A 27,986-nucleotide genomic window follows, 5' to 3' on the forward strand; every position below is an offset into this window, starting at 1 on the left:
GGCTCAGAGAGGGGCAGCAAGAATGTTGTAAAGCCTAAAAATTTGACCATCAGGAAAATAAAAATGAAAAAGTAGACTTGTTTGACCTTGAAAACAAGAGGCTGGGGAAGAAATTAGAAGGCTAAGAATATAGAAAAACAGCTTTGAGAGGAAGAGGTTCTAGGAGTTGGTCAGCAAGGCAACAGAGGGACATATCGTTTTAATGATCAAAACAGAAGCTGAGGATAACAGATGAGAGAATCTTAGTAGTGTAGTGGTTGCTAATTACCAGGCTTTGGGCTTCGGTGGTCCCGAATTTAAATCCTGGCTCTGCCAAGTTAGAATAAAACTGACCCAAGGGGCACCTGGGTGGTTCAGTCAGATAAGTGTCTGCCTTTGGCTCAGGTTGTGATCCTGGGGTCCTGGGACTGAGCCCTGCATCGGGCTCCTTGCTCAGCAAGGAGGCTGCTTCTCCCTCTCCCTCTGCTGCCCCCCCCCCCCCGCTCGTGTTTTCTCTCTCTCTCTCTCTCTCTGTGTGTGTGTCTCTGTCTCTCAAATAAATAAATAAACAAATAAGTAACTCCCCCCCCAAAAAAACAAAACAAAACAAAACAAAAAAACCTGACCCAAAAACTGGATGGAAGAAAATGGTCTACTGCTGTTTTTGTATTATTTTGCAAGGGCTAGAGCATGAAAGGTGGGAATTAGATTATCTGAATGTTCTTATGGTAGAAGACTGACACAGCCTTATCCTTGGTCTTGGATTGATTCTGTCAATCACTTGGTAAATTCATTTCTCCTGACATAGTGCCCCTTCCTATTTTTCGGAGCACCCAGCTCTGAAGTCACACTGCCTGCATTTGAGTCCTGTGTTGGAATATTTACCAGTTATTCATTCTCTTGAGGGCTCAGATCTCCTACTTGAAAACCAGAAACAATAAGAATACCTGTCTTGTATATGTTTTGAAGGATTAAATGAAACTTTTCTCACTAAGGAAACTCTCAGTCAGTGTGAGCTCCCCGCATTGTTATTCTTGGCCTGTGTAGAGCACTCCCTCAGGTATATGAAGAAGTGAGAGATGAATCAGATAATGAACCGGGAGAGCTTTTAGAATCAAGTAGGGGAAATGAGACAGGGACTCAGACGGTTCTAATAAAGAGTAAAGACACAGATAGTAACAGGAGCACTTAAAGAAGAGAACTGATTTTGAGGTGGGGAGGAGGGCGTGGGGGGCACCACTTATGGAGAAGGTGGTATGTGAGCTGGATTTAGAACCACAGAAAGAGTTTGACCATCTGGAGGTGAGGTGGCATGAGTGGTGGGAGGAGAGCGGGATAATACATTCCTGGCTCCAAGAATAGGGTGGTGTTCATTTAGTAAGGTTTTCGGATTCGGATGCTGACTTGAAGGTTTGTTTCAACACATTTTTCAGCTTAAGATATTCCCACTGTTAAATTTTCAGCAGTTAGTCGGCCTCCCACATGGTGGGCCCCCAAAGCAGTGACACATCCTTTCCCAAGAAGCAACAACCATTTCAATGAAATACCATGGCCTAGCGTCAGTACACTCTCATGAGTTTTCATTATTAGTCCATTGTTGAATTTACTTCCCAATTTTACCGTTTAATCATCTACATTGTGCAAGAACAGTGGTTTATTCATGATTGTTAATAGGGAAGGAAAACCTCAAATATTCAAAACAACCTATTTTGATTCTAACCAAGTACAAAACTAGAACTGTATCTTTTTGGAACTAATGTTCTATTTCATATTTTGATTAAAATTAAAACATAGAAAATCATGAACATCAACAAATAAAAGATGTTAGAAAAGAACAAATTCATTTTCTGAGACACGTGAAATTCACTAGGATTAAAATACTAGAGGGAAACATTCTTTGCAAAATATGTGTTTGATTTTCTTTCAGGTAGTTAGTTTGGAAACTTTTGCATAGCTATAAGGACTGACTTCCAGACAGTTGGTTTTTTTCTTACCTCCTGCTTAGACATATAGTTTTTTAAAATATACGTTTATATAAATTAAATGTTACATATATGCATTCCAACAAAAACCCTAATTGTGTAGCATGAGGATTTAAATTCTTAACTCTACCAAGAGAGCTTTATGTTCTGAAACATATCTTCTGTGATTATTAGCCAGTCAGAATGATTAGGTACAAGAAAGGGTAGATGGCATCACTTCACAGCGTGACCCAGTCATTCAGAATGGCTGAGAGGAAAACAGAAGCAGGTACAGATTAAATTAGCACACACTGGGAACCATTCATACCCTCAACTGGGGTGCCCAGATGAATCAAATATGCTTCCCTGACTCACATGGAATTGGCAAACAATTGAACCCAGGTTCTCAGTGAAACTGTTAACTTTGGCCATGAGCAGTGGCATTTCCCCCTTCTTTGGAATGAAGTTTCCTCTGAATTATAGTAACAGAAATTATTCAAAATTAAACCTAATGCATGATCAGATTTCCTATGATAAAAATAAAATTTATACTTGCATCAGAACTTACATGAACTAAATCTAATGCAGAATCCCCTGATTGGTTTATATTTCTATTAATATGTAATACCCGCTGTCTTTTTTATGACTGAGACACAATTTTATTTTTATTTTTTAGCTAAAGGAAGATGTTCAAAGAATTTCTTAAGTAGGATAATGTACAGATTTATGAGGAATATAATCTCTTGGGAAACGCATTTTGTTGCAAACATTAAAAAAATATTTCTATGAGACTGGCCTGTGGACTGTGGGAAATGGAGGGTCTCCTCTTATCTGTACACCATGTGAACTGAGAGTGAGCAACTGTGCTATACAGACACATTTATTCACACATTGAAAGTGATGGCTGCATCTGAACTCACGTGTTCTAAAGAAAACCACATTGAGAATCATCAGATTGTAGCAGCACACTGAGGTTTATCTAACTTGGGTGAGGATTAAACTCTTCACTGGGGATTTCATTTTATAAAAATATCAATGAATTCTAATTTCTAGGTCATGAGAAATGCCAAGAACTGAGAAAAGAATGCTTTGCCTGTATATGCCAGACAGAAGACACAACAGTATTTTTTTGTCTTTTTTCATCATAACAGGAAGCCAATATGTACAGTGGAGAGAATGTGAACTTTAGAGTCAGAAATAGTTGGGTTTGAATCCCAGCTCTGCTACTTACAAGAATCTTGGTCTTGAGTAAGTTATTTATTTCTCTGAGTTCCAGTTTCTGAAACATCTGAGAGAAATAATAATGCCTGTCTTGAAAGCTAACTGGGGATACTAGATAAGATCATCTTTGTATCCAAAGTGGTTCTCAGCTTCACAAAACCATAGGCCCTTTGGAATCTCATTAGTCATAACAATACAGATTTCAGTGTCTCTTGCCCAGTCCTTCATAATGGAGGACTTACAGGTTATCCAAGTCTCACTCACTTTTTGATATCCCTAGAAAGAGCTCCCCCAAAATATTTAACCCTCCAGTTCTTTCCCTCATCAGAATCCTCTGAGCCTGAACCCTTTCTGGTGTCAGTGCTGCACTCCACCAGAAGGTCAATAAACGTGCTAAGTGTTGGCTTCCACTGTGGCCCAAGTGGAACATTCCAAAAGTAACTGAGCCACTGCCTTTCCATGAATCCTCACCACACTGAAGCCAAGATGAGATCCACTCAGAAGGGAGGAGAGAGTCTCTCTTCTTCTGTGCCACACCGTGTCACGTGAGTCCAAAAGCTGTCTACACCACCCTGGTTTTCAGAGTCCCTTACAAAACCAGTTTCTTCACCTTTTGGGTGTGGCTTTGCTCTCCATAAGACTCAAAGTAATGCATACAGCCCAGCTGTGTGACCTTTCTGTATCTCAGTTTCCTGCTATATTAATACCTACTTATAGAGTTGTTGCCGTCACCCAATGAATTAATATATGCAAATCACATGTTGTAATCACTATATAAGTATCAACAGTTATTGGAACTTTATTATTCTTAGAATTGTTCTAGAGTGTAGATCCTGGGAACAAGAGGAAATTGCTGGAAGATGTTAAATGTTGACTCAAACTATTTAATTTTATTTAGTTGAAATATGAAAAGGAGATGGGATTTATCCTGCACCCCATGCTGGTGTGGTTATCACCAATCAGAAGATACAGTTTCAAGAAAATAATCAAAGTATTTTGGGAACATAGAGGAAAAAAGTATTTTGTTCTGGGCATGCTTATGGGAGAAGGGAGAGGATTCATGTTGGAGTTAGTGTTTCCAAGAGACATGGAAAAATTAGTGTGACTTTGAAAGAAGAGAAAATGAAATGGTAAATCCAGACTGATGGCAAATTCTGACTATAAAAACAGGCATGAAAACCAGCCACACTTGAGAATGGTGAGGGTGCACAGGGCTATGAAAGAGGGACAATAGTGAGAGCTCCAGCTTGAAAACGAAGCTGAAATTTTAGATGATATGGAACAGCATGCTCATGGAGTTTAGGTTTGTTTTTAAGGGAATGAAGAAACACCACAAAAGCTTTTGTAAATAGAGCCCTTGAGCATTTTAATATAACTAAACAATGCTCACATTCAGACATGTTTGAAAAGCCTAAATTTGCTTTTGATGTTCTAAACTTATGTGCTGTTCCCCATCTAATGCATCACCTTCTGATGGTAGTGCTTGCTATGTAATTTATGTCAGCATCTTAGCACAGAAATAGAAACAAAATTGTAGTTTTCTTGCCTTTTACTCATTACTATACAAATAGAAATAGTTCCCAAAAAGTGCTGACCTTAGTGATAACAAACAAAGATATAATGAACTTAATAAGCTTGAGATAAAGATGGGAATCATTAGGCTAAACATAAGGATTCATTGAACCTAAACTCATTGACTACATTAGTAATTAGGAAGGAAAAGAACAAAGTAAAAGGACATGCATGACATGTTAGTTATAAATTTTTAACAATCCCATCAAAATATGAACTGCAGTTAGCAATTTGGGAACAATATTTCGTTTTCCAGGAAGAGATTTTCCTTATAGTCCATAATTCTATTGGTGGTTTGCATGTATTTGACTTTGGTAAAATTTCAGGAATATCATCCTGTAAGAAAAGAGACAAACTATCTGAAGCCGATGTTTTAGAACGTTAACTTGAATAGCTATGTGCTGAGGGCAGAAACAATTTGGGTAAGGCCAAAGTCTTTGTTATAACCCAAATTTAAGATGATGGGGACCTAAGGCACAGGGAGAGAAAATGAAAGATTTCATAGCAGCTGCTGAAGGAGATAGGAAAGAAGGAGAACCTCCTGCAGTATCTTTCTATTGCCCTGTACTGTCAAAGTTTAACTCATGCCAGCTGCCAAAGGCAAAATATTTAAAAGGCCCATCTCATTTTCACAGGGCAGGCAATAAAGTGTAACTTGGAGCTGAGAAGAATTAAATAAATAATAGGCACAATTAGTAATGAACATCTAGCAAGAATATACAGTAACAGTTGTAATTTATTTTAAAACATTCCCTTTAAAATCAAGAACAGGGCAAAGATTCTAGCTATTGCCACTTCTATGCAACCTTCAGCTGAAGAACCTAACCAGCACAATAGACAGAAAATGACACAAAGCTTACTGTAATCAAAGGAAATTCTAATATTTCTATAAGAAACATAAAAAAGAATATAGTAAATAATTAGAAAATTAGAGCTTATAGAGATTTTTAACTGAGGCCACCAGATCGAGGGCTCATATTTTTTAATTACCTTTATATGTTGTCCTTTTAAATCATTTTCAAAGGCAATTGGGGCTTTAGGTATTTGTCTGTGGCACATTGCAGATTCATGCTACTAAGGCTGGAGGAAATACTCTGAGTATTCCCCACAGACACAGAAGTTCATTAAACCTCCATTAGTACACAAGCACACACACACGAACACATACATATATACAGTGCCCATAAACATACAAATAAACACAGAAAGGAAATAACTTGGAAAACAGATTACATTGCCCAGAGGACCATGGTCCTATTTTTATTGCATCTGGATATCTGACGCAGTGATCATCGTTATGGCTGAGATTCAATGTGCAACTTCAACATCCAATGAATATTCACTGAGCATTTGTCATGGGTCAGTCTTTTTTTTTTTTTTTAAGATTTTATTTATTTGACAGAGATCACAAGTAGGCAGAGAGGCAGGCAGAGAGAAAGAGGAGGAAGCAGGCTCCCCACTGAGCAGAGAGCCCGATGTGGGGCTCGATCCCAGGACCCCGGGATCATGACCCGAGCTGAAGGCAGAGGATTTAACCCACTGAGCCACCCAGGTGCCCCTGGGTCAGTCTTTTAACATGCCCTGAAAATAGCTGTAAAAATAGACTCTAAGTCCTTGCTCTCTTCAACTCTCTTCAAATTGGAGAAGCGCTGTGAAGAAAGTTTAAAGCTGAATGATATAGTAAGAGTGTCTTGGTGAACTTACTGCAAAAATCCTTCTTCCAACAAAACAACTCAATACATATTGGAGTGCAATCATCCGTCTCATGAGTTTGCATTCTGGTTACAAAACTAAATTTGATAAAGCCTCCTTTGCCCAAATACACAGTCCACTTCATCACTTTCAGGATTACAATGCCTAATGGGCTCTTGAGAAAGCATACTTGGATTGGAAGTCTTGGCCCACTGCTTATAAGCTGTTTATGAGACCTATTAAATGGCATGATAATAACAATGACAATACATATCTCAAAACATAACAATATATAACCTCATAAGGTGGTCATCACGATTAAATGAAACCACATTTAAAGTGCTGAGTGAAGTTCCTAGAAGATAGTATTCAATAATTACTGAAGATTATAATCATAACTATTCTTTTTTAAAATTTTTAAAAGCCATATAACTTGAAACACAAGAAACCAAACAACTTGAATCCCGTCAAGAAACATGCAGCCAATCTAATGACATATCCATCTAGTAGTTACTGAGCTGACTGAATGAATTTGTTGGTCTATATCCAATTAAGATTTAAAGGGATCTTCTGTTAAAGAAATCTTTAAAGTTAGGGAAACAGACTTCTACATGTTCCTCACCATTGGGTGTAGGCTGTCCAGATTTAATGGAAATGCATTTGTGCACAAGTTGACACGGAACTGCAGTTTATTTTTTTTATTTTTATTTTTTTAAAGATTTTATTTATTTATTTGACAGAGAGAAATCACAAGTAGGCAGAGAGGCAGGCAGAGAGAGAGGAGGAAGCAGGCTCCCCACTGAGCAGAAAGCCCGACGCGGGGCTCGAACCCAGGACCTGGGATCATGACCTGAGCCGAAGGCAGCGGCTTAACCCACTGAGCCACCCAGGCGCCCCCGGAACTGCAGTTTAGATCTACACAAAACTATACATTTTCAAAGCGTGCTTTGCATAGGAAGAGGAATGAAATACATAGTCTAAAAAGTTCTTTATTAATGGAAGGCTTTGGATGGGGATTGCTTTTTTAATCTTTACAAACAGGCTATAATAGTATTCTCTAATAGTAACTTAATGATATCTCCAGCCCTAGACAATATTCTTTATAAAATATAGAATCATGGAATTGTGGCAATGGGCCAAGTCATATTTCCTGCCCAGGAGTTTTGCTTATTCCTAACCCCACCTTGATTTCCATTCTAGGAGTTTTCCTTTCCCCATTGTGTATAGTCTTGGTGGGAAAATAGCTTCTGCTTTCTATTATCGAGTAATGGGGAGCAGTGAACCTTTTTCCATGCCCCTGTGCATGCAGTGGGTAGAATGTGATCTAAGCCAGGCCAATGAGAAGCTCTCTCCTGTACCTGAGTAAAGGTTGCAAGGATATGAGTTAGGGCCAGAGGTTATTCTTTCCCACTAAGGAATAAGGGTGACCAAGCTGGCTAAATTCCTAGGGGTGACCAAGCTGCCTAAATTCCTGCTGTATGCCATTCCATCTGTTGAGCCCCAGATGTGATCCAAGTAAACCCTTTTGCTTAAAATAGCCACAGTACATTTTTGTTGATTACAGTCAAAAACTGAATTTTATATTGTTTATTGGAAGAGCTCCTGGAAATTCTGTCTTAGGAAGAGATATAAACAAGGTAAGTGGTCACCTGGAAAACAGGGTTCAGAAACACCAACCCTGTTCATTTACATCCATCATTCTCCCGGGAAGATTGACAATGGAATTGGAGCACACAGTGTTTTATCAATAGAGAGACATTTAGACATCTGCCTATATGGATTAGGGTCACTGCCTTGGGAAAGGGACGTCACACTCAACAGCAAAAGTCAATTCTCAAAAAACAAAACAAAATTTTTAAAAATGCTGAGCAAAAGGTACAGGATATGATAAAGGATTTTTGTATTCCAGAAGCCTTGTTTTTTCTTAATGAAATTCAAATTGGCGTATATAACCAACAGAGTTCAGAAGAATGCATATAAGCCAATTTAGGGTTTAAAGCAACCTTAAAGTTGCTTTTTAAAAGTCAGAGCTGAGGCAGAAAAAGAAGAGCCTGCAAAAGAGCAGTGGAACACAGGTTGGATACTTCTCTGAAGGAGCATCTCATGCCATCTTCTTCATATTGTCTCAATTCCAAAAGGGATTTAGTAGGATCACAAGATAGATTATATGTTCCCAGGCTCTGAGGGGAGCCTAAGGAGGCAGGAAACCTGTGATCCTCACACCAGGGGTGGTCAGCACTACAGACAGCACTACAGTGTCTAGGCAGAAGGTCTGGTTGTGCCTTCCCCAAGTTTTTGTGTATTGAAGAGAAACAGAAAGTCTTTCTGGTCCTCAAGAAGGATGCAGAAATATCCCAGAGAAGATCAACTTCTCTTAGGAGCCAAAAGATGGAGTCTGCATGGACCCCTGCCTGCAACGACAGATGGAAAGTTGCCTTCTCCACAGATGCTAGTGGAGATAGATGCCAAAACATAAAGAAGTATGGAGGTGAAATACATTTCAATGGATGTCAGTCAAATATCTGATAGTGGTCTTCTGTGTTTACCTGCCCAGAATCCATCACACTTTGGCTCTGCTAGAAGCACATAATTGTCCTATGGAAAAGCCCTCATCTCCATTCTCTCTCTATTGCTCCTGTGAGACTGACCCCACCCTCTGACCCTAGAGGTGGGCAATTCACCCAGGCACAGCAGATCAGAGTCAAAGTAATTGGTTCCAAAATGAGTTCCTGACAATCCAGAACAATGAGTTATTTTGAGGTATTATCATTAGTTATTGAAAACTGTGTTGGTATGGAGAAACACAAACCCTCCTGAAGTCATTATTGAAGGTCTGGATGATCCAGTTCTGCATGGATCGGATTTATCTCTTGGATATGTTTTGATTATAGGCAACATTTTTTTCTGAATGTTGTGAAATAAGTGAAATTTCTTCACTTGTAACCAAAAGAATCATAATGGAAATAAATTCTCTTTAAAATTAAAAATAAAATCAAAACTCCTTCGCATGACCTTCTAGGTCACATATCATTAGCTCCTTCACTGGCCCTCCAACTTCTTACTGTGTTCTCACCCTTCTTCTCTGTCAAAACTCTGCACACACTAGGTTATTCTCCCTCATCCTTCTGGCTCTCTTCTCTTTGCTCCACATGGCTTCCTCCTTCTTATCCCTTCCTTTAGTCCTCAAATATTAGAGAAAGTTTCTCCGATCAAACCTGTTCCCCATCTCTCCATCTCCAATCTACTCCTTTTATCACCCAGTTTAGTGTGTGTGTGTGTGTGTGTGTGTGTTGTGTGAAAATTATCAGTATCTGAAATGATCTTATCTATTTAGTTGCTTACATTTTTATTGTCTCCCTTCTCCATCTAGAATGTAAATTCCATGGAGGCAGGTACCTTGTCAATCTTGAGCACCCCACAGTGCCTGACCTTTGGTAGGCACACAATAAATATTTCTGGCACAAACTGATGGATTTCATTTTTATATCCAGCAATTACATAGTGCTACTAAAATACCAGGCACCGCCCTAAGGATTTTCTAATTATTTTTTCCTATTTTCATAACAATCCTATAAGGTTGGAATTAGTATTTCTTCCATTTGACCAACCAAGAAGTTAAGACCCATGATGGCTAAACCATATGCCCAAGTGGGAGAGCTAAGTAAGGTTCTTGATTCATTTCTCTCATCCTCTGTGCCATGCTTCCTGAATGGCTTATTGAATGATTTGATAAACTGATTGGTTATTAAGAAACTGATTGTCTCTAGTGGGCTGAGAATGCCCAGGTATGAATTTAAAAAAAGAAGTATTGACCATGGAATCCATGACTCAGCCCATGTATTAGCCCTGAGAGGTCTAGCCTCACTCCCTTATCTGCTTCAGCACCACGCACGCTTGAGAGAGTTGTTGATTTGCAGTGGTGGGTTATAGGTACTTATAAAATTTTTTATATCTATTTAATATTGTTATATAACTTTGGTTAGTTGAAAAGATACTGATTAGTTCATTCATGGAGAAAGATTGCAAAGGCTTTCAATGAAAAAAACCCTCAAAGGCACATTTTTACCATTCCTTATGAAGCAGCATGACATTTTATAAAGTTTGATCAACTATTTTATAGTTATTGCTATTGATTTTTGTATTATACTTCAAATCCTACTCCTTAACAATGTTACAGTCTTTATGACTGGACACTACTGATCATCTGGAAATATGATTAATCATAAAAGAAAGGATGTTTCTCATTTAATCTTTAAAGCCATATTTATGTTAACCAACATTAAAATCTGTGAGTATATTCATTTCTTTCCATTGAGAACATTAGTCTTCCCTTGTTACAGACAACATTTTTTTTTTGTCCTTCTTTGGGTAAAGCTTAATCCAGCTGAAATGAGTTGCAGATGTTGTACAAATTCATATTTTTATACTGATAGGAAGCAGTCAGACATTTCAACTATTCCGTTTGTTTAAAAGAAGTTAACAGTTCAGTTCACTCTTTAGAAGACACAGATGAGGGAATTGGACAGGAATGTGTTTGTGGCCAACTGAATGTTTGTGATTAAAAGTACTTATGAAGGCAACATTGCTGGACTTGAAAAAAGTTATAAGGTCCTACAGCCTGGGAGAAATTCATTGAGGGGGAATCCACTAATGCTTGAAGTGGTAGTTTTTGACCTCTGGCACTGGTAAATACTAGCCAGTGATGCACAGGCTTCACTTCTAAATGACTAACTCTTACATAATTTCCTTTCCTTAACAATTCCATGAAGACTCCAATTTTTAGAATTACAGAATCTGACATACAAGATAAACTTTGATACCAAGCTTCCCTAAACACTGACCACTTTCTTCTCATATCTCCATTCCTGACTCAGAACCATATTGATTTCCTTTTCTGGGAAATTAGAAAGTTTAGGAAAGTTAGTATTTGGTACATTTTCTCTATCTCAGATTTCCCAGTAGCAGCTCGTATCTTACCTAATCTTATGAAATAGTGGTTAAAGGCAAGAACCTGCGGTTAAACTGATTGAAGTTGAAATCCAGCTCATGGAAGGCTGTTTGAAAACATTCTTGCCACTTAATAGCTGTCCGACTCAGGGTGAATTAGAAAAATCTTGTAAACTTCCGTTTATTCATCTCTACAAAAGGGATATTATTGCCTACTCCAAAAGGGACATTAAAGAAAATAATCTATGTTTAATACCTATTATCTAACAATTCATCAACAAAAATACCCCAATAGTCACAGAAAGTATTAAAAGCTTTAACTTACAGTCAAACATATATTTGACTCCAGCTCCCATCAGCTGGTAAGAGTCAGAACTCATTCAGATTAATTTAAGGAAAAAAACAATTCATTAATAGTAAGTCAAAAAAACACTGGAGTGTCTCATAGAATCCCAGGACAAGAATGCTGTGAGGTCTCAGGAACTGGAAGGGGAACTTCACAGCCAGCAGGACTCTCCTTGTCTCTCATCTTCACCTTTCTGAACCTCCACTTGATCCTTTTCTCTTCCTCTCTAGTGGATTCCCCTTATCTTGGCCCTATGGTGGAAATTATGCCCATTAACATCTCCCAAACGTTACAGGGTTAGCCATTAAAGAGGGGAAAATTGCTTTCTTTTTACTTGCCATATCCAAATCTCTGAGGAAAAACTGTGCTCGTCCACTTTGACCAGTGAGTCCACAGCTGGTCCAGTAACTGAGGACGTTTACTCCTTGCTACAATCTGTTGATGGGAGAGGTTAGTGGTAGGAAGGAGCAATTCTAGTTTCTCCAACTCTGTCCACCTCTCTTCTCACATTGAGATATGTATATTTGGGAGAGAAAGCTCCCTTCTCCCTGAATCATTTCTTGGCGATCCTGGTTGCCATTGTTATTGATGCCATTTGATTCCCAGGCATAGAACCCTTCTGCTTCACTTATTTTAGCACCACAGCAACTGCCACTGACACAGCTTGTAGGTTCTCAAAAGTGTTCATCTGATCCGTGTGCCTTTATCTCTCTTCACCCTAATGGATTATAGAATTAGCACTTAGGAGTGAATTTAGAAAACAGAAATATCACACACACACACACACACACACACACATTAAAAATGAATAAAACTGAAGCCCAGATAAGTGAAGACCTTAGCTAACATCACATGGCAAATTAATAAATCAGGACCAGGTCTCTAGATTTAAAGACTTACCTTCTTCCTAAACAAAGCTAGATATTCTTGTTCACCTTCACCATTCATGATCCAGTTCTTTCTCTACAAGATACAGTTGTGTCTGGGTCTGGGCACTCTTCAATAAGAGTAACTGCCTTTTCCAACCTTAGTTAGACCTTGCTGATGGTATCTGACTTCAGAAAAAGTAGCTGCTGCACATGACTGTGATTTTCACTTGCTTTCAGCTTAGGGACAACACTGCTACCTGAAAGAGATTATAATTATAGATTTTAATAATTTATCTTTGTTATTCATTTTCCTTCATAAGTTCCTTATTATTAGTACATATATTAAGAAGCTAAGTATCCCATTAAGAGGACACTTTTGAAAGATATTACGGGAGAACACGGCAAAAATGGAGAGGAAGGAATGAACAATGTAGATGTTGAAGAGGGAAAAAAAAATCAGCACTTAGAAATTATAATAATTAGGTTTGGGTTTTTGTGGTTTTTGGTGATAAGATAGCACTATTTAGTGCATTTGGAGACTAGATGGGAGGTGGCAATCATGAAAGTAAAGTTCACTATTTCTACTTTTGCTGAGTTTCCTTTGATTTGGCACTAACATAGCTCCAGCTTGAGGACTCTGGGATCTGGATCATAGGAAGCTAAGTCCATTTCCATGTGTACAGAAGGTATGTTTACTGAAAGGAGGAGGAATCAGTTACGTTGTGACTGATACAGATTAGAACCCAGGCCCAGGAGCTCACAGAAATTGTGAAGAGAACTGAATAGAACATGCCATGTAAAATCTTAAAATGTAGGGAAGGTAAACTGGACAAGGATATATCTTTTCTGTCTTACCTATATATGAGCTAAACGTAATGTTCTAGCCCATGACCTGTGTTTTGGGCTACCCACATTGTTACATAAATTAAGAGAAAAAAATTGGAATTCTTGAGTTCTACTTTAATGCGAAGGTAGCCATTATATAAATCAGCTAGAAAGCTAATATAATCTGATATAATCCTCTCCTAGTTTGTTTGTTTTAATAAGATAATGTGGCACTTGTGGGGTGCCTGGGTGGCTCAATGGGTTAAGTTTCTGCCTTTGGCTCGGGTCATGCTCGCAGGGTACCAGGATCGAGACCCACATCAGGCTCTCTGCTCAGCAGGAAGCCTGCTTCCCCCTCTCTCCCTGCCTGCTGTTCTCCCTACTTGTGATTTCCCTCTCTCTGTGTCAAATAAATAAACAAAATCTTAAAAAAAAAAAGATAATGTGGCACTTGTAACAACATAGATGGATTCTGAGGGCATTGTGGTAAGTGAAAAGTCAGAGAAAGACAGAGTGAGATCATTTTTTTTCACTGCAAATTGTTTATTAAAACACAAAGCAATGGACAGTGAAAAACATCCTGATTTTTTTACTTTTTGGTGGGAGTAGGGTGGGGCATGTAAAGGGTAGGGACAGATGGAGACAGAAGGAAAGACAGCTCTATCCGCCCCCTACTGCTTTCCCAGGCCAACCAGGTTCAAAGCCCATCAGTCACATCTCACTGTGTTGCTGCAAATGCATGTTGTGGCTATAGATGAAGAGTTGGTTTGACCTCCGAAGGGAGAAGATGGGAATCTAGGAGCTACCAGGGCTACTAAGAACTTGACACTATTCTCCAGTACTTGGTACAGAATAGAGCAGCCAGGCCCGATCTGGAGGTTGGGGCGGGATGGGTTTCCTGACAAGTCAGGTTAGGTCAGTAATGGTTGAAGAGGCTGCTCTGAACTCAGAATGGGCAGCTGGTCCTAGTGCGTGAGAACATGGTGGAAGGAAAATCCAAGGAGGGGACTAATCCAGGGTCAAATTTCTTTTCATTCCCTGGATCATGACACACCAGGGAAGAGAATAGTCAAGAACGCCCCATTCCTGGTTTGCCATGAAGATCTCCTTGCCAGTTCTCCCCTCCCACCTGGCAACTCAGCTCTCCTTTCCCGACAGAATGGATCTCTTGGGACAGTCCACTCCCCTTCCCTGTCCCCCCCTCACCCCCCAGACCAGGAGTATAAAAACAAGGAGCCAGCATTGTGTTGGGAGCCCGGGAAACAGTAGTCCTCTTCGAGTTGGCAGGGAGGGCCCTGGCACCTCAAACATCCAGGCAGGCTTGTGAGATGGGGGCGCATAGCACCAGGAGAAGCCAAACTTCATTCTCACCTCTATTTTGAGCTTCAGTGCTTTATTTCAGTATGAGGAAAAACAATAACAAATTGAAGTGTGTGCTTTCCGTCATTTCAAAGGAGTGAGCTCACTTTTATGTGGAATCTAGAAGCAAAGATACCACATGATGACCATAATTAACAATAACTCTATCATATACTTAAAATTTGCCAAGAAAATAGATCTTACATGTTCACACCACTGAAGAAAGGAAGAAAATAGTAAGTATGTGAGGTAATTGATATGCTAATTAGTTTGAGTGTAGTGTTAATTTCATAATGCACACATGTATCAAAACAGCAATTTGTGTATCTTAAACATATACATGCCCATTTGTCAAGTATACCTCAATAAAGCTAAAAAAATATAAGCCATGTTTCTAAACAACTAGCTTCATGGTTATTAATCTAACTGGAAAATTCTTTCAAAATTTAGCATTAATGGGAGTTTAATAATATCTGATGATTTATAATATACTGCATTGACAAAGCTTTAATATGCTGGTATCTGTTTTAAAACATTTTTATGGACACCTGGGTGGCTCAGTCAGTTAAGCCTCTGACTTTGGCTCAGGTGGTGATCTCAGTCAGGGTTCTGGGTAGAGTCCCACATCAAGTTTCCCCCCCTCAACGGGGAGTCTGCTTATCCCTCTGCCCTTCCCCTGCTGATGCTTGTCCTCTCTATCAAATAAATAAAAATCTTTAAAAATTTAAAAACAAAACAAAAACATTTTTACACTAATTTAATCTTAGTTAAACATATATAAATGTTAGTATTCTTTCATATATATGAATGCTAGACTCCATCATTTGAATTTTTAAATTTTTTTAAAGAATTATTTATTTTAGACAGGGGGGAGGGGCAGAGGAAGAGGAAGAAAAAGAAACACAAACAGACCCCCCCCCACCCCGCCCCACACGGAGCACGGAGACTGGAACTTTTAAATTTTAAATGATCTCTACTCCCAACATGGGGCTTGAACTCCCTGAGATCAAGAATGGCATGCTTTGCCGATTAACCCAGCCAGCTCCCCAAGAATCTATCATTTGAAAAAAATAATAAACATGGCATAATACTTAATTTTTTCAGGACTCATTCAGAAAATAGACCATTATTTATATGTGTGGCTTGAATTAATATATATTAATTCTTAAAAGCACTGCATTATATTGCCAGAACATTATGCATGGGATTTTGTATAGGGAAGGAAGTAATTGCAGCAGTTACATTAATAAAATAATTCTTATAGAATTTGCAAAGATGCTTTATTTACTTCATGGAACCATGTGACAATCAGTTGTTTATCAATCCCTTTACTTATAAAGTCTAAAGATACTTTAGAATCCTAAATCTAAAATTTTTGCATATTTTAGATTTTAGGGATAAACTCTTGTAAATTTGGACTTTTACAAAAGTACATGAACCAAAAAAAGAAATGTCACAGGATAAATGATGAATATATTATATAAAATTTTAATACTCAATAGCTTCTAAGTATGAAAGTACATTTATATAATATTTATGCTTAAAACCCACCGGCTTTGAAACTGCTTATTTAGGTGCCTAATTCAAAAGAACTAATTTTTAAAAAGCATACTTGCTTTTCTCTTCACTTCTAAAGGCAAATCTAGTTCTATTCTTTCTCCAGGATGAGAGGGGAATTAAGAGGGACACAAATATCCAGAATAAAATCAGAAAATACAATCTGTCCTTGGTTGTCTAACAATCTGGAAATCCTTAAGAATTTGCTCTGGGATAATTCTTGGGATTTGAGGGAAACAGGACCTATTATCGAAGTGAGAACAATTGGATTCCATTTGCCAAACACTTCCTCTCTTTTTGACTTTCTATTAGGATTCTCTACCTTGCTCTTCCAACACCCCCCTTTTAAAAATATCCCCTAAAGTCTCATTTTATCCACAAAGTCCTCTCTGACACTCTCTGCCCTGTTAGAGCCCCAGTTATTTTTAGACAACAGTCATAAAATGAGGAACAAAGTATAAATGACCAGAAGTGTTAACCACCATCTGTAAGACTAAAAATATGTTGCTAGTTGATGTTGTAAGGGTCATAGCTTTTCCCTGACCTGTAGTTTTTATGCAGGCTCCACAGTTTATCTCAGTCTATTTTGATCACTTAGGCCATATTATCTTCTCAGAGAAGAGCATTTTTTCCCTTTTATACTCCTAAAATTTATTTTACATGCTCAGAAGTTGGACTGCCTCTTATAAATTCCAATAGTTATTACTATCTTAAAAGTTCTCTAGAGAACATTTTGATTAGAGAATCTAACCATAAAATCATCCTTTATAATCTCAAGATTTATATTTTTGTAAAGGTTTGTATATTATACATACACACATATATACAGTATGCGTATGTGTGTGTATGTATGCACACACATGCAAGAAGGTGCTTATAGTGAAAGGTATAGTATTTAGAAGCACATTGTGGAGGGTGCCTGGGTGGCTCAGTGGGTTAAAGCCTCTGCCTTTGGCTCAGGTCATGATCTCAGGGTCCTGGGATCGAGCCTCACATAGGGCTCTCTGCTCAGCGGGGAATCTTCTTCCCCTCCCCCTCTGCCTGCCTCTCTGCCTACGTGTGATAGCTGTCTATCAAATAAATAAATAAAATCTTAAAAAAAAAAGCACACAATGGAATGGCCTCAGACAATAATTTAAATGAAATATATAACATTATATAGTGATTCACTTTTCTAGGTAGAATAATTTTCATGTAAATAAGGAGGACACCCCCCAAAAAAAAGAAAAAGAAAGAAAGTCACAGAGGTGAATTGTTAGTGGTAGTAATAGCAGAAGTATCCTATTTCATTATTCCATAATTTTTCTACTTTCTATAACCACCCAGAACCAACAAATAGCACATTGTTTTCACGGTCTTTTAGAAACTTGATTGTATTGCCTTTTTATACTTTTAACAAGAAACAACATGATTACTTCAAACATGAATTTATCCACATAAATTAACAGTAACTTAAAAAAATTTAAAAAAAAGCCTTTACTGGAGTTTTGCTCTTTACCTCCCCAGCATCACTCCCTCCAGTAGTATACATCCTAGAGTTACGTCTGCAATCTGAACAGTCAAGGCTGCAGATTACCTAGACCTAAACTGTTCAACATATCCTATTACTATGGTTCCTTTGGTGACTGGTTCCCAGCTGGGTACATCAGGGAGATGTAGCAAGAAGCAGTGGATATCCAGGGAATGTCGTGAAAAGGGCTCCTTTTCCACTGGCTCATGATCTGGATGCATTTAAGGAGATGTCACCCATTTTGCCACCACAGTGGAAAATCCTACAGCTTCTGAGATCATTTTTATGGGGCCTCCGAATGAAACCAAAAAGAGGGACAGGAAGGACTGATAGATGAAAAGAAACTGAGTCCTATTAACATTTGAGCCCCAAATCCATCCAGGTTGGTGGCTAGATGTTTCCGATACTGATGTTTCTGATACTAAATGTTTCTGATAGTGATAAATATATCTGAACTGGTAAAGTCTCTTCTATTGTTTAGTGACACTTACAATCTGAGCACACAATCCTTGATTAAGAGTGAAATTTGTAAAAGTATTATCCGTGTGTTTTCCAAAGATACTGCTCCCAGGAAATATCTCATCAAAATGTTTCTATGGTCAAATACTGTTGGGGAAAGGTGAATGTAGTACTATATTTTTCTTCAGGAAAATACTATTTTAAAGTAGTACCCTCATCAAAATCCTTTTTACTTAAAATCATCTTTTCTATGGCCTGTAAATTCTGTATGAATTTACCTTTTGTTATTTCTTTTGCTTCGTCTTGGACCTCTTGCTTACTCTACCCTAACCACATTGGCCATTTCTTCCTCTCAGGCAGCAAACTTTCTTTTGTCTCAAGGCTTTGGATTTGCTTGCTGTTCACTCTGCCTGAAATGCCCCTCTTTATCTGACTAATTTTTACTTCTTTTAGCTTCAGCTTGAATCTCACTTCTTATTAGAGGTCTTTCTTAATCTGTCTTCCAATTAAATTCGTACTCATTCACTCTTATGACATCTTATTCTTTCTCTTTGTGGCACAACATAATTTATTGCAATCTACATACTTATGTCTTTATTTGTTTAATCTCTCTCTTCCCATTACTCTAAAAATTCTATGAGGACAGAAACCATGCCAGATTTGTTGACATCTCTTTAAGCAAAACATGGTGATATTCCTGGCACACAGTAGGGACTGAATAAAATATTGCCTGAATGCTATCTAGAGCCATGGAACATTTTAGCATAATATAGCATTTCAATGAAGAATCCTGTTTAGATATGTTTAATCCAGAATTTCCCCAAGTTATGTAAAAACTGAAATTTTTGTGAGTAATTAACATGCATGAATATTCCTAGATACTATTATTCCATAGCTCACATATCAAGAAACACTGTTTTACATGATTTAGATCATTTGCCAGTTAAAGACTCAAGTCTAAAAGCCTATGCTTATACTTTTATGGACATTGGATGGACTTAAACTTCAGAAGTTCAAATGAGACATGACAAAAATGATATTTGAGGATAGTAACCCCAATAATTTTAGAGAGTATTAAATAGCATGCATATGTTAATTTTCCAATGCTGTTTTCAGAGGGTGAGTTTTAAAATATCCATCTTAAAGATCATCAGCCTGTAAATTTGTATATTAGATGATAAAGAAATAACATTAAGCCTTTGCACAGCAAAGGAAACCATCAACAAGACAGAAAGGCAAGCTACTGATAGGAGAAGATATTTGCAAATAATATATCCAATAAGAAGTTAATACCCAACATACATAAAGAACTTATACAAGTCAACACAAAAACAAAAACAAAAAACAAAAAATCTGATTAAAAAGGGCACAGAGGACCTAAAAAGACATTTTTCCAAAGGCCTACAGATGGTCAACAGACACATGAGAAGATGCTCAATTATCACTAACCATTAGAGAAATGCAAATCAAAGCCACAATGAAGTATCGCCTCACATGTGTCACAGTGGTTAAAATCGAGAAGACAAGAAACAGCAAGTGTTGGCAAGGATGTGGATAAAAATGAACTTTCATGCACTATTGGTGAACATAAATTGTACAGCCACTGTGGAAAACAGCATGGAGTTTCCTCAAAAAATTAAAAATGGAAATACCATATGATCCAGTAATTCTACTATTGAGTATTTACCCAGGGGAAACAAAAACACTAACTTGAAAAGACATATGCACCCCTATGATTACTGCAGCATTATTTATAATAGCCAAGACATGGAAGCAACCTAAGTATCCATCAACAGCTGAATTGATAAGGAAATTGTGGGGTATATACACAATGGAATATTACACAGCCATAAAAATAGATGAGACCAGGTCATTTGAGACAACATGGATGGACCTGAAGGGTATTATGCTAAGTGAAATAAGCAAGATTGAGAAAGACAAATACCATATGATTCCACTCACAAATAGAATCTAAAAAATTAATAAAGAGAAAGCAGAATTAGAAAGATAAATACAGAGACCAAACTGATGGTCTCTTCCCAGAAAGGAGGGAGGTAGGGTGTGGGAGATGTCGGCCTCCAGTTATGGAATGAGTAAGTTATGGCAATAAAAAGCAGACCATAAGGAATACAGTCAATGATATTGTAAAAATGATGTAACGGGACAGATGACCTCTATTCTTGTGGTGAACATAGCATGATATATAGAATTGTCAAATAACTAAGCTGTACAACTGAAACTAGTATAACATTGTGTGTCAACTATACTTAAAAAACCAAAACAGCTATATGTTGTCTACAAGTATACCCCCAAAAAGAAAGAAATATGAGTTAAGTATAAAAATGACTTAATCATTGTGTATTGGAGGATATTGGTTTAGCTTTTATTTTTTAGGCACCCATTAAATTAGATAATTACAGTCAAGTATATTGTGATAGGACTAGATACTACCCCAGGGCATGTTCTAAAGTTTATATAAAAATAAACTAAAATCCCAGTAAATAGTGATGATTTTAACCATGTCCCCATTTACATTTGAAATGTGTATTTTACCAATACAGAAAATTAAATATAAATGTCTTTTTTAAAAATCTCCAAAGAACATTTAAAGCTGGCTCTTGCATTGCTTTCCTTTTAGAATTTAGAGCCTAGTTTTCTTGCTGAGTTCTGCCAGAAACAGATGAGACAAGTGTAGGAATATCTTAAATGGATGCACACATCAACAATCAAATCCTGAAGCCCAGGTTTCTAACCCTAGAGCACAATACAGTGAAGAAAGCACTGAAAGTCTCCATTAAGCTGAGCAGGTGTAGAGTGAACTATTATTTGCTCAACCAGCACAAATACAGATTTCTTTCAAAAGTATGAGCTCCTCACTAACACACATGCATGACTTGCTCAAGGAAGGGTTAGGAAAATGTCATCAGCTGAACCTGACACTCCTTTTCTGCTCATCTAGATCTGGTTTCCTGACTTCATTCTGAGCCAATAGATTTTGAACCAAAATTTATCAAGAAATATTACAGTTTTCCACTGGTGGCTTACCCAACACCATCTGTGATGGTGTTTTTGATGTGTTCAAATTCATTTTCAACAGCCATAGAATATAAGAGGCTTTTGCTCCTTCTAACCACCACATTGGAACATAAAATACACACATCACCATTCTGGAACTTGCACTTGGGAAGCCTGTACTACAAGAGAGAGACCCTTCTCACTGCTGCTGAGAGCAAAACAGGAGACAGAGGGCTTGTTCAATGAATTAATGCATAGGTGTCCTTGCCAGAGACAATACTTGACTATGCCAAAATCTGGTTAGCCTGTAAAGATATGACATTTATATCTCCAAACTTCGGAGAAAATATAAAATGGTGGAAGAAGAAAATATTAATTAAAAAAAGGTAAGAAAAAAATAAGAGTAGAAGATGGCAGATAGAATATATGATGATAGAAGTTAATCCAAATATATCACATATGACATATGTCAGTGAAACGATTTCTTCTTGAAAATCAAAGATTGTTAGACTGAATAATGAAATCTGATTTTGTATTATTTACAAAAAACAAAAGATTAAAAAATATATGCTGTGTTACTGTAAATCAAAACAAGGCTACTTTAGCTATATTAATAACACAGAAAATCAATTTCAAAGCAAAAAGCAATATTACTGATAAGGAAAGTCATCACATAATGGTAAATATTTAATTTTAAGGGTGACATAACAGATCTAAATTAATGCACTTATGAAACTTTACAAATATAAAGAGATCTAGAAAGAGAAAGTATTGACATATCTACCTAAGAAATTGACAAATCACTGTAAATATTGGACATTTAAATAATTCTCAATATTGGTATAGTAGCATATACAAGTCTTTGCTAAGGCTGTAACAGATTTGAACATACTTAATAGGACTGATTTAATAGACATATGCAGAATACTGGATCCAACTATTGCAAATACATATTCTTTGCCAACATAAATAAAGTATATATATTTTAGCAAGAATGATATATAATTACTACATTTTAGGTATCTATATAATTTACAACCCCATATAGCATTTCAAAACAAATTTCAAAGATCTTTAAATACAGACATAGTTATCCAAATCCAGCTTTAGAAATCATAAAAAAGAAAATAAACTTTTAAAATATTAATACTTATATGTCAAAGAAGAAATAATATTTAAAAATATAAAGTACTTAAAACTGGTCATTATTTTATAATAATAAATTAGAGGTGGCGTAGTTAGAGATGAAGCAAAGACATAAAAGATATTATAAAAACTTTTAGTCAAAATATTGAAAATTTAGCTGAAATAAATTCCTAGATTTAAAAAATACCAAAATTGTCATAAAATATAAAATATTAAAAAAGAAACCTGAGTAACCCTACAACAATTTAATAACTTTGATCCATGATTGAAATTTTTCTTCCAAATACCATTTCATAGCCTTGATATTTTGGTTCACATTACAACCAAACAAAACCAAGAAAAGATATCTTTTTATTAACAAAGAAAGATCATATGGACTACACAAGAAAATAAAACAAATTAAATGTATAAGGATTTGAAAGGAATAAATGATAGTATTTTCTTTCAGATTCTCAAAACCCAGAATTCTAAGTGGATAAATTATTATTAGAATTAATTGGAGATTTTAGCAGATGGATAAATAATTATTACAGGAGTCCATTGTAGTTCTTTACACCAGAAAGAAAATTTTAGACAAGAATTGTTTTAAAAAAGAAAAAAAAATACTTGCAATAGCAACTGAAAATATAAAGCACATAGGAATAAATCTAGTAAATGATCTCAAAGACTGTTTTGGAGACATTTGTCAAACTTTTAAAAATGTTTTTTAGGAAGGCCTACATAAATGGAAAGATATAACATGGTTATGTATAGGACACAAGAGCTTATAGAATTTAATTTCAATTCTATTTGATCTATAAATTTGTGTGAATAGAATTAAAATTCAATAGGAGTTTTCTTTGATGAATATTACATTTATATGAAAAGGGCCAAGAAGAACAAAAACATTCCTGAGGAATTAGCTAGAGGGAAATGACTTATTAAATGTCAAAAAATTTTTAAAGCTATAGTGAATGAGACAACGTGATAGTAGAACACTGAACACATTTTCTAATTAAATCAAATAGAGGGCTCGAAAATGACACAAAATCCATGGAAACGAATACAGGACAGAGATACATTGCAGACAAATGGGAAAAGGAAAGACTATTCGTCGGTACATTGTACTTAAATATCTATATGGGAAAAATAGATATGGATCTTTACCTCCCAATTTACAAACAATTCCAAACATATTAAATCAGGATTGAAATCTGAAAGACAAAACTTTAAAACTTTTGGAAAATATCTATAAGAACAATTTTATAAGCTGTATTTAGCAAAGAATTTCTTAAACAAGACTCTATACAAGCTATAAATACTTCCACCAGTATATAAGGAAAAGACAGGAAACAAGGAAAGTCGTGGACAGATATTTCACTAGAAACATTGATGACCAATAGAAATGTGAAAAAGTACTCAAATTTGCTAATAGTGAAATAAGTTCACTAAAAAAATAGTGAAATAATTTCACTAAAAAAATTTCACACTAACATTGTTTGCAAAAACAATAAATTGATGAGATTATAAAGCAAAAGGAATTTTCCTTCACTATTAATACGACTATTAATAAAGTCAATTACTTCATTTCTGGTCTGCACTGACCTAAAGAAAAAAAATAAGATAAATTTGCAAAAGTAATTAAATGAGGCATAAATATTTTCCACACTGTGTTATATGAATATTACAGGTTTTCTAAGTCATTAGGTCCTTCATCATTTAAAAAAAACACATAAGACAACTTGTATTTGAAAAAAATAAAAGTTTATGTAGATCACTTTGAATTCTGCTGTTGTGCAAAGTTAAAATTTGCAATGCATTACATTGCTTCTTAAGCATAATCTGAGGTTTGGGGTTTTGTTTTTTTTTTTCATGATCTGAAACTTTAACACATTCTCTAAGAAGTTAACCTTCATCCAGGAAGTTTCTTAACTTCAGAAGAGTAAAGCTTTCCTGTTTCTTCCACAATGACTACAAAATGGGTCTAGTGTTTCCTCAAAGGAATGGTACTAATTGACTGCTGAGATACTTAAAAAGAACTACGTGATTCTGTGGAATAATGGGCAAGTCATGTATTATTACATTTGGACGTTTTTTCCTCTAATGAACTCTTCAGATTTTTTTTTTTTGGTTGGTATCATTCCAAAAATTATAAATTAGGAAGAAACGTGTGTTCTCTCCCAAAGGGCAGTTGAACTTTGTTCAGAATGTTTAAGAAAACATCCGGTGGGATGTTTGCTGATGGAGCTATGTCAACTCATCTTCAAGATTCCCCTTCTAGAATTGTACAACAGTTACAAGTCCAAATGCCATGAATATTTTTGTATCACTGACATTTCACTGCTCATGGCACAGAGTGGTTCTAACCAGCCACTGCTGGAGGCCTGGACATGTTGTTTATTCGGGAGGAAACTGAAAGTTAAAGGACAACATAAAATCATCAGGGTTATGGTTAGGTACAGGAACTAAAATTGAGAGACATTTTCAGCAAATGAGATGTGTGTGTGTGTGTGTGTGTGTGTGTACGCACATGCACGTGTGTGCTAGCACACACACACTTAATACTCTTCCATTGACAAGCGTTTAAACACTGAACACTTAATAAATAAAAATGTCTAAAAAGGTCTTTACAGACAAGAGCTGAGTCATAGAATGTCATGAATATCACGGTATTTGCCAAATGAGATGAAGTTGCTATTTGGCTCAGAGGTTCTGTCCAAGACTCTTCCTTGTGCCTCGTCCCCCTGCGGGGTTACAGCAATAGGCATTTTTCTGATAGAGGGATTCAGAGACAAGAACAAAGGTCATGAATGTGTGACTCTACAAAGAGAGGAATTCAAAAGAAGAGTACTTGGATCGTTCTACTGTGCTTTTGATCTCTTAATCAAATTATATGTAGAAAGTTACATGGCTCAGGCATTCTGAAAACAGCCTTGATCTATTTTTCATTTAATTCCTTCCAGCAAGTACTACTGAGAGCCCATGATGAGCAAGTCAACTGGAGACCAAGCACATTCTTAGACTATCACCAGATTCAAATCTAAATCTGGAAGATTATATACAAATCAGAAAAATTGAGATTATTCACTTATTTGTGAATAGTTATTGAAAACCTACCATACGCTTAGCATGGGACCACACACTGGAGGATACAGTCACACGTGGTACTTATAATCTGACGGGATGAGTGATTATTACAACCTCACATGGCATCACACGAAATGTCATTAGTAACTATAAGGATCATGCAAGAGAACCATGGTTAAGAGTATGTAGCAGATAGATTTTGATCCAGACCGGGCATCAGGGAAGACTCTCAAAGGAAGTGATAGTTGAGCTTATGCTACTCAATGATGAGTAGATGTTAACTTGGCAAAGCATTGAAGATGGAGGGCTGAATGAACATAGTTCTAGGCATTTTTATATTTTTCACAATTCAAAAGCAGGACAGCCTTTCTATTTCAGGAGAGTTTTAAAATACTCACCAGAGTCATTCGTCCTTATGAACTAAATTGAATGTGCTCTGGGCTGAGGAAGTCAGATGGCAGAATCACTCAGCAGTGACTCTCTTTCTGGTCTGACCATACTCCTGGGCAGGGCCAGCTGCCACCTACATGGAGTAACTGATGAAAGTGTATAAGACCCAGGTGCCCTCAAATATTCTGACGTGTTGTTGTCTTCGCTGGGCACATGTCTAAAGGCCGGAATTCCTACTACTAATTTTATCCCTTTGGGTTACCAACCTCAATAAGTGAAGTCATGGAGCATCGTCCCTCTAAATCAGACTTTGCCATGATTTTTCAAGACCTTGAATGATGTGGCTCCTTGTCTGTCTCCACTCACCCCCCAGCTTCATCTCTTGTTTCTCTCCTGCATGCGCAATGCAGCCCAGTCAGACCAGCCTCTTAGTTGTCTAATTACCATTCCCGCCCACCTCAGGGTCTTTACCACTCTCCCTCCCCCTGGCATGATCTTCATTCCTCTTTTATTTTTTCCAGTTAACTATTCTTTTTCATTTAGATGCCAATAAATATCTCAATTATACTTTCCTCGGGAGAGCTTTCTCTAACTTTGTAGGCCAGACTACTTTCTCACGATACACTGTGTGAACATCTTGTACTTCTGCTTCTTAAATTTATCACAGTTGAAATTAATAGTCATTTGTTGTCTATCTGCCTTGCTAGTACAGTAAGCTTCCTAGAAACTTATGTGTTCTTTTTGTCTCTTTATAATAACTAGCACATAATAGCCACACAGTATCTACTAAAGAAGGGAAGGAGAGAGGGACCTCCTAAAGAAGAACTTTGTCCAAGTTAACAGATAGGTAGAGGGGAAAAAATACACATGTAATCCAGGAAGTTTGTCTACCCACCATCCTTCCTTTAAATAACCACCCCTCACCCTTCCAAGTGACTTACATGGGAGAGTTTCCACCCCAGGGCTTGTGGCCCACGCCTCTCCATGCCCTTGGTTGCCATGATTCATTCAGACATGTGCATGTGGCGCAAACTGGGTCAATTAATGTTCTTCCCAAGATTTCTTCTCCCAGAGCTTTGGAGGAGATGTTCTTGTTTCTTCTTAAATCACCAGATGAAAGGAAAATGCAAATGAGGGGATTTGTAGCTATTTTCATTTGCCACACGAAGTAGTCAGCAGCAGGAAAAATCAGGGAAAAACCCATAACATAGCAAATTGAGACATAGAGACAGAGAACATGTGGAAACAGACTGTCGGAGCAAGAGTGACAGACTTTATGACGTCCTGTGGGGCTCTGACCCAGCCACACTGAAGGCTTGGCTCTCTGCTCAGAGAGTTTTCCGTTACACAAATTAATCCATTTGCTTCCAATTTAATTGAAGTTGGATTTTTGTTCCTTGGAGAAAAAACAAACCTGACAAATACAGGAGTGGGGGACCTGTTTGAACAACTCTAACCCTTCTTACAGAAGAAATTGTTTTATTCTTGTAATATCCCTAGTGCTGGAGCCATGCTCAACCTCTGACAGGAACCCAGTGAGTACTTTTTGGTTCACTGATGAGATAATGTAGGACCCAACAGTAACTGCTAATATTTTCAAAAGCACAGACAGAGGAAAGACGTTGAGAGAAAATCACTTCAACATGAGATACAGAGCTGTGGAGTGGCTGTTGGGAAGTTCGGCCTGAGTAACCACAACAGGCAGACAAGGAACCAGTTTTGAGGCAATAAACACGTGGTGGACTCTGCTAGAGACATGGGCTCGTAGCTCAGATCTGCTCTCTGCCCACTGCTGGACTCTGGGAAAGCAATTTAGTTCCCAGATCTCAGCTTCCTTATATGCAGATTGCTGATAATAATTTATCACTAGGAGGACTAGAGAGTTGTTGCCAGAAAGAAAACATGAAAATGGTACAGAATGCAACAAGACAGTAAAAAGGGCACAAGAATCCAATTAAGTGTCCTTTGTGCATGCGCGCATGAGCGCGCACACGCACGCGCGCGCGCGCACACACACACACACACACACACACACACACACACACACACACACACCAGAAGAAGTAGTTATA

At 37.2% G+C, this 27,986-nt stretch overlaps 1 long non-coding RNA gene across 1 annotated transcript; it reads right to left on the reverse strand.

Annotated features, from left to right (window-relative positions):
• Positions 1-10,720: 10,720 nt before the first annotated feature.
• On the reverse strand, positions 10,721-27,396 carry LOC125099101 (uncharacterized). The gene is made up of 5 exons (XR_007127028.1): positions 26,856-27,396; positions 25,923-26,047; positions 14,784-14,891; positions 12,619-12,844; positions 10,721-12,436 (listed from the first exon to the last, which is right to left on the reverse strand). It is a non-coding gene; the product is annotated as an uncharacterized LOC125099101 (long non-coding RNA).
• Positions 27,397-27,986: the final 590 nt, after the last annotated feature.

This window comes from Lutra lutra, chromosome 4, assembly GCF_902655055.1.
Source record: "Lutra lutra chromosome 4, mLutLut1.2, whole genome shotgun sequence".
NCBI lineage: Eukaryota > Metazoa > Chordata > Mammalia > Carnivora > Mustelidae > Lutra > Lutra lutra.